The following is an 8122-nucleotide window of genomic DNA, read 5'->3' on the forward strand; positions in this document are numbered from 1 at the left end:
TGTAACCTCCTCCAGTGCCTCCATCCCTCCCCATCTCTGTAATATCCTCCAGCCCCTACATCCCTCCCTATCTCTGTAACCTCCTCCAGCCCCTACATCCCTCCCTATCTCTGTAACCCACTCCAGTCCCTACATCCCTCCCTATCTCTGTAACCTCCTCCAGTCCCTCCCCCCCTTTCCTGTAACCTCCTCCAGTCCCTACACCCCCCCTATCTCTGTAACCTCCTCCAGCCCCTACAACCCTCCCTATCTCTATAATCTCCTCAAGCCCCTACTCCCCCTCCCTAAATCTGTAACCTCCTTCAGTCCCTCCCCCATTCCCTATCTATGTAACCTCCTCGAGCCCCTACAACCCTCCCTATCTCTATAACCTCCTCCAGTCCCTACACCCCCCCTATCTCTGTAACCTCATCCAGCCCCTACACCCCTCCCTTTCTCTGTAACCTCCTCCAGCCCCTACACCTCTCCCCATCTCTGTAACATCCTCCAGTCTCTCCCCCATTCCCTATCCACGTAACCTCCTCCAGTCCCTAGAGCCCTCCCTATCTCTGTAACCTCTTCATGTCCTCCCCCCCTCTCTATCTCTGCAACCTACTCCAGCCCCTACACCCCTCCCTTTCTCTGTAACCTCCTCCAGCCCCTACAACCCTCCCTATCTCTATAATCTCCTCAAGCCCCTACTCCCCCTCCCTAAATCTGTAACCTGCTTCAGTCCCTCCCCCATTCCCTATCTATGTAACCTCCTCCAGTCCCGAAAACCCTCCCTATCTCTGTAACCTCCTCCAGTCCCTACACCCCCTCCATATCTCTGTAACCTCCCCCAGTCCCTACACCCCCTCCATATCTCTGTAACCTCCTCCAGTCCCGACACCCCCTCCCTATATCTGAAACCTCCTCCAACCACGACAACACTCCCAAAATCTGTAACCTCCTCCAGCCCCAACACACCCTCCCTATATCTGTAACCTCCTCCAATCCCTACACCCCTCCCTATCTCTGTAACATCCTCCAGTCCCCACATCCCTCCCGATCTCTGTAACCTCCTCCAGGCCCACCCCCATTCCCTATCTATGTAACCTCCTCCAGTCCCTACACCTCTCCCTATCTCTGTAACCTCCAGTCCCTCCCCCTCCCTATCTCTGTATCATCCTCCAGTCCCTCCCTCACCCCATCTCTGTAAACTCCTCCAGGCCCTACAACCCTCCCTATCTCTGTAACCTCCTCCAGCCCCTACAACCCTCCCTATATCTGTAACCACCTCCAGTCCCTGCAACCCTCCCTATCTCTGGAACTTCCTCCAGTCCCTCCCCCCTCCCTATCTCTGTAACCTCATCCAGTCCCTCCCTCCTCCCTATCTCTGTAACCTCTTCCAGCCCCTACAACCATCCCTATCTCTGCAACCTCCTCCAGTCCCGACAACCTTGCCTATCTCTGTAACATCCTCCAGTCCCTCCCCCCTCCCTATCTCTGTAAATTCCTCCAGTGCCTACATCTCTCCCTATCTCTGCAACATCCTCCAGTCCTTCCCCCCTCCCTAACTCTGTAACCTCCTCCAGTCCCTACAACCCCTCCCTATCTCTGAAACCTCCTGCAGTCCCACCCCCCCTCCCTATCTCTGTAACCTCCTCCAGTCCCACCCCCCACCCCTACCTCTGTAACCTCCTCCAGTCCCTCCCCCCCTCCCTATCTCTGGAACCTCCTCCAGTCCCTACATCCCTCCCTATCTTTGTAATCGCCTCCAGTCCCCTGCTCCCCCTCCCTCAAATTGTAACCTCCTTCAGCCCGTACATCCCTCCCTACCTCTGTAACCTCCTCCAGTCCCTCCCCCCCTCCCGATCTCTGTAACCTCCTCCAGTCCCTACAACCCTCCCTATCTCTATAACCTCATCCAGCCCCTACACCCCTCCCTATCTCTGTAACCTCCTCCAGTCCCTACAACCCTCCCTATCTCTGTAACCTCCTCCAGTCCCTACATCCCTCCCGATCTCTGTAATCTCCTCCAGTCCCTCCCCCTCCCTAAATCTGTAACCTCCTCCAGTCCCTACATCCCTCCCGATCTCTGTAATCTCCTCCAGTCCCTCCCCCTCCCTAAATCTGTAACCTCCTTCAGTCCCTCCCCCATTCCCTATCTATGTAACCTCCTCCAGTCCCTAAAACCCTCCCTATCTATGTAACCTCCTCCAGTCCCTAAAACCCTCCCTATACCTGTAACCTCCCCCAGTTCCTACACCCCCTCCCTATCTCTGTAACCTCATCCAGTCCCTACACCCCCTCCCTATATCTGAAACCTCCTCCAACCACGACAACACTCCCAAAATCTGTAACCTCCTCCAGCCCCTACATCCCTCCCTATCTCTGTAACCTCCTCAAATCCCTACATCCCTCCCTATCTCTGTAATCTCCTCCAGTCCCTCCAACCCTCCCTATCTCTGTAACATCCTCCAGTCCCTACATCCCTCCCGATCTCTGTAATCTCCTCCAGTCCCTCCCCTCCCCGCATCTCTGTAACCTCCTCCAGTCACTACAAACCTCCCTATCTCTGTAACCTCTTCCAGTCCCTACATCCCTCCCTATCTCTGTAACCTCCTCCAGTCCCTACATCCCTCCCTATCTCTGTAACATCCTCCAGCCCCTACACCACTCCTTATCTCTGTAACCTCCTCCCGCCCCTACATCCCTCCCTATCTCTGTAACCTCCTCAAATCCCTACATCCCTCCCTATCTCTGTAATCTCCTCCAGTCCCTCCAACCCTCCCTATCTCTGTAACATCCTCCAGTCCCTCCCCCCGCCCTATCTCTGTAACATCCTCCAGTCCCTACATCCCTCCCTATCTCTGTAACCTCCTCCAGTCCCTACAACCCTCCCTATGTCTGTAACTTCCTCCAGCCCCTACACCCCTCCCTATCTCTGTAACCTGCTCCAGTCCCGACATCCCTCCCTATCTCTGTAACCTCCTCAAATCCCTACATCCCTCCCTATCTCTGTAATCTCCTCCAGTCCCTCCAACCCTCCCTATCTCTGTAACATCCTCCAGTCCCTACATCCCTCCCGATCTCTGTAATCTCCTCCAGTCCCTCCCCTCCCCGCATCTCTGTAACCTCCTCCAGTCACTACAAACCTCCCTATCTCTGTAACCTCTTCCAGTCCCTACATCCCTCCCTATCTCTGTAACCTCCTCCAGTCCCTACATCCCTCCCTATCTCTGTAACATCCTCCAGCCCCTACACCACTCCTTATCTCTGTAACCTCCTCCCGCCCCTACATCCCTCCCTATCTCTGTAACCTCCTCAAATCCCTACATCCCTCCCTATCTCTGTAATCTCCTCCAGTCCCTCCAACCCTCCCTATCTCTGTAACATCCTCCAGTCCCTCCCCCCGCCCTATCTCTGTAACATCCTCCAGTCCCTACATCCCTCCCTATCTCTGTAACCTCCTCCAGTCCCTACAACCCTCCCTATGTCTGTAACTTCCTCCAGCCCCTACACCCCTCCCTATCTCTGTAACCTCCTCCAGTCCCTACACCCCTCACTATCTCTGTAATCTCCTCCAGCCCCTACACCCCTCCCTATCTCTGTAACCTCCTCCAGTCCCTACAACCCTCCCAATCTCTGTAACATCCTCCAGTCCCTACATCCCTCCCGATCTCTCTAATCTCCTCCACTCCCTCCCCCTCCCTATCTCTGTAACCTCCTCAAATCCCTACATCCCTCCCTATCTCTGTAATCTCCTCCAGTCCCTCCAACCCTCCCTATCTCTGTAACATCCTCCAGTCCCTCCCCCCGCCCTATCTCTGTAACATCCTCCAGTCCCTACATCCCTCCCTATCTCTGTAACCTCCTCCAGTCCCTATAACCCTCCCTATGTCTGTAACTTCCTCCAGCCCCTACACCCCTCCCTATCTATGTAACCTCCTCCAGTCCCTAAAACCCTCCCTATCTCTGTAACCTCATCCAGTCCCTACACCCCCTCCCTATATCTGTAACCTCCTCCAATCCCGACACCCCTCCCTATCTCTGTAACATCCTCCAGCCCCTACACTGCTCCTTATCTCTGTAACCTCCTCCCGCCCCTACATCCCTCCCTATCTCTGTAACCTCCTCAAATCCCTACATCCCTCCCTATCTCTGTAATCTCCTCCAGTCACTACAAACCTCCCTATCTCTGTAACCTCTTCCAGTCCCTACATCCCTCCCTATCTCTGTAACATCCTCCAGCCCCTACACTGCTCCTTATCTCTGTAACCTCCTCCCGCCCCTACATCCCTCCCTATCTCTGTAACATCCTCCAGCCCCTACACTGCTCCTTATCTCTGTAACCTCCTCCCGCCCCTACATCCCTCCCTATCTCTGTAACCTCCTCAAATCCCTACATCCCTCCCTATCTCTGTAATCTCCTCCAGTCACTACAAACCTCCCTATCTCTGTAACCTCTTCCAGTCCCTACATCCCTCCCTATCTCTGTAACCTCCTCCCGCCCCTACATCCCTCCCTATCTCTGTAACCTCCTCAAATCCCTACATCCCTCCCTATCTCTGTAATCTCCTCCAGTCCCTCCAACCCTCCCTATCTCTGTAACATCCTCCAGTCCCTACATCCCTCCCAATCTCTGTAATCTCCTCCAGTCCCTCCCCTCCCCGCATCTCTGTAACCTGCTCCAGTCCCTCCAACCCTCCCTATCTCTGTAACATCCTCCAGTCCCTACATCCCTCCCTATCTCTGTAATCTCCTCCAGTCCCTACATCCCTCCCTATCTCTGTAACCTCCTCCAGTCACTACAAACCTCCCTATCTCTGTAACCTCTTCCAGTCCCTACATCCCTCCCTATCTCTGTAACCTCCTCCCGCCCCTACATCCCTCCCTATCTCTGTAACCTCCTCAAATCCCTACATCCCTCCCTATCTCTGTAATCTCCTCCAGTCCCTCCCCCCGCCCTATCTCTGTAACATCCTCCAGTCTCTACACCCCTCCCTATCTCTGTAACCTCCTCCAGTACCTCCCCCATTCCCTATCTCTGCAACCTCCTCCAGTCCCGAGACCCCTCCCTATCTCTGTAACCTCTTTCATCCCCAACAACACTCCCTACCTCTGTAATCTCCTCCAGCCCCTACACCCCTCCCTATCTCTGTAACCTCCTCCAGTCCCTACACCCCTCCCTATCTCTGTAATCTCCTCCAGCCCCTACACCCCTCCCTATCTCTGTAACCTCCTCCAGTCCCTCCCCTCCCCGCATCTCTGTAACCTCCTCCAGTCCCTCCCCCCGCCCTATCTCTGTAATCTCCTCCCGCCCCTACATCCCTCCCTATCTCTGTAACCTCCTCAAATCCCTACATCCCTCCCTATCTCTGTAACATCCTCCCGTCCCTACATCCCTCCCTATCTCTGTAATCTCCTCCCGCCCCTACATCCCTCCCTATCTCTGTAACCTCCTCAAATCCCTACATCCCTCCCTATCTCTGTAACATCCTCCAGTCCCTACATCCCCTCCCTATCTCGGTAACCTCCTCCAGTCCCTACAACCCTCCCTATCTCTGTAACCTCCTCCAGCCCCTACACCCCTCCCTATCTCTGTAACCTCCTCCAGCCCCTACACCCCTCCCTATCTCTGTAACCTCCTCCCGCCCCTACATCCCTCCCTATCTCTGTAACCTCCTCCAGCCCCTACACCCCTCCTTATCTCTGTAACCTCCTCCCGCCCCTACATCCCTCCCTATCTCTGTAACCTCCTCCAGCCCCTACACCCCTCCCTATCTCTGTAACCTCCTCCAGCCCCTACACCCCTCCCTATCTCTGTAACCTCCTCCCGCCCCTACATCCCTCCCTATCTCTGTAACCTCCTCCAGCCCCTACACCCCTCCCTATCTCTGTAACCTCCTCCCGCCCCTACATCCCTCCCTATCTCTGTAACCTCCTCCAGCCCCTACACCCCTCCCTATCTCTGTAACCTCCTCCAGCCCCTACACCCCTCCCTATCTCTGTAACCTCCTCCAGCCCCTACACCCCTCCCTATCTCTGTAACCTCCTCCCGCCCTACATCCCTCCCTATCTCTGTAACCTCCTCCAGCCCCTACACCCCTCCCTATCTCTGTAACCTCCTCCAGCCCCTACACCCCTCCCTATCTCTGTAACCTCCTCCAGCCCCTACATCCCTCCCTATCTCTGTAACCTCCTCCAGCCCCTACACCCCTCCCTATCTCTGTAACCTCCTCCAGCTCCTACATCCCTCCCTATCTCTGTAACCTCCTCCAGCCCCTACACCCCTCCCTATCTCTGTAACCTCCTCCAGCTCCTACATCCCTCCCTATCTCTGTAACCTCCTCCAGCCCCTACATCCCTCCCTATCTCTGTAACCTCCTCCAGCCCCTACACCCCTCCCTATCTCTGTAACCTCCTCCAGCCCCTACACCCCTCCCTATCTCTGTAACCTCCTCCAGCCCCTACATCCCTCCCTATCTCTGTAACCTCCTCCAGCCCCTACACCCCTCCCTATCTCTGTAACCTCCTCCAGCTCCTACATCCCTCCCTATCTCTGTAACCTCCTCCAGCCCCTACATCCCTCCCTATCTCTGTAACCTCCTCCAGCCCCTACACCCCTCCCTATCTCTGTAACCTCCTCCAGCTCCTACATCCCTCCCTATCTCTGTAACCTCCTCCAGCCCCTACATCCCTCCCTATCTCTGTAACCTCCACCAGTCCCTACATCCCTCCCTATCTCTGTAACCTCCACCAGTCCCTACATCCCTCCCTATCTCTGTAACCCCCTCCAGCCCCTACATCCCTCCCTATCTCTGTAACCTCCACCAGTCCCTACATCCCCTCCCTATCTCTGTAACCTCCTCCAGCCCCTACATCCCTCCCTATCTCTGTAACCTCCACCAGTCCCTACATCCCTCCCTATCTCTGTAACCTCCACCAGTCCCTACATCCCTCCCTATCTCTGTAACCTCCTCCAGCCCTTACAACCCTCTGAGATCTCTGCGCTCCTCCAATTTCGGCCTCTCGCCCATCCCCCGATTCCCATCGCTCCACCATTGGCGGCCGTGCCTTCAGCTGCCTGGGGGCCCTAAGCTCTGGAATTCCCTCCCGAAACCTCTCCGCCTCTCTGTTTCCTCCTTTAAGACACTACTTAAAACCGACCTCTTTGACCGAGCTTTTGGTTGTGGGGGTTGAGGGAGTGCCGTACTGTCGGAGGGTCAGTACAGAGGGAGCGCCGCACTGTCGGAGGGTCAGTACAGAGGGAGCGCCGCACTGTCGGAGGGTCAGTACTGACGGAGTGCCGCGCTGTCGGAGGGTCAGTACTGACGGAGTGCCGCACTGTTGGAGGGTCAGTACTGAGGGAGTGCTGCACTGTCGGAGGGTCAGTACTGAGGGAGTGCTGCACTGTCGGAGGGTCAGTACTGACGGAGTGCCGCACTGTCGGAGGGTCAGTACAGAGGGAGCGCCGCACTGTCGGAGGGTCAGTACTGACGGAGTGCCGCACTGTCGGAGGGTCAGTACAGAGGGAGCGCCGCGCTGTCGGAGGGTCAGTACTGACGGAGTGCCGCACTGTTGGAGGGTCAGTACTGACGGAGTGCCGCACTGTCGGAGGGTCAGTACAGAGGGAGCGCCGCACTGTCGGAGGGTCAGTACTGACGGAGTGCCGCGCTGTCGGAGGGTCAGTACTGACGGAGTGCCGCACTGTTGGAGGGTCAGTACTGAGGGAGTGCTGCACTGTCGGAGGGTCAGTACTGAGGGAGTGCTGCACTGTCGGAGGGTCAGTACTGACGGAGTGCCGCACTGTCGGAGGGTCAGTACAGAGGGAGCGCCGCACTGTCGGAGGGTCAGTACTGACGGAGTGCCGCACTGTCGGAGGGTCAGTACAGAGGGAGCGCCGCACTGTCGGAGGGTCAGTACTGACGGAGTGCCGCGCTGTCGGAGGGTCAGTACAGAGGGAGCGCCGCACTGTCGGAGGGTCAGTACTGACGGAGTGCCGCGCTGTCAGAGGGTCAGTACTGACGGAGTGCCGCACTGTCAGAGGGTCAGTACTGACGGAGCGCCGCACTGTCAGAGGGTCAGTACTGACGGAGTGCCGCGCTGTCAGAGGGTCAGTACTGACGGAGTGCCGCACTGTCGGAGGGTCAGTACA

The sequence above is a fragment of the Heterodontus francisci genome, chromosome 46 (genome assembly GCF_036365525.1).
Source record: "Heterodontus francisci isolate sHetFra1 chromosome 46, sHetFra1.hap1, whole genome shotgun sequence".
Lineage (NCBI taxonomy): Eukaryota > Metazoa > Chordata > Chondrichthyes > Heterodontiformes > Heterodontidae > Heterodontus > Heterodontus francisci.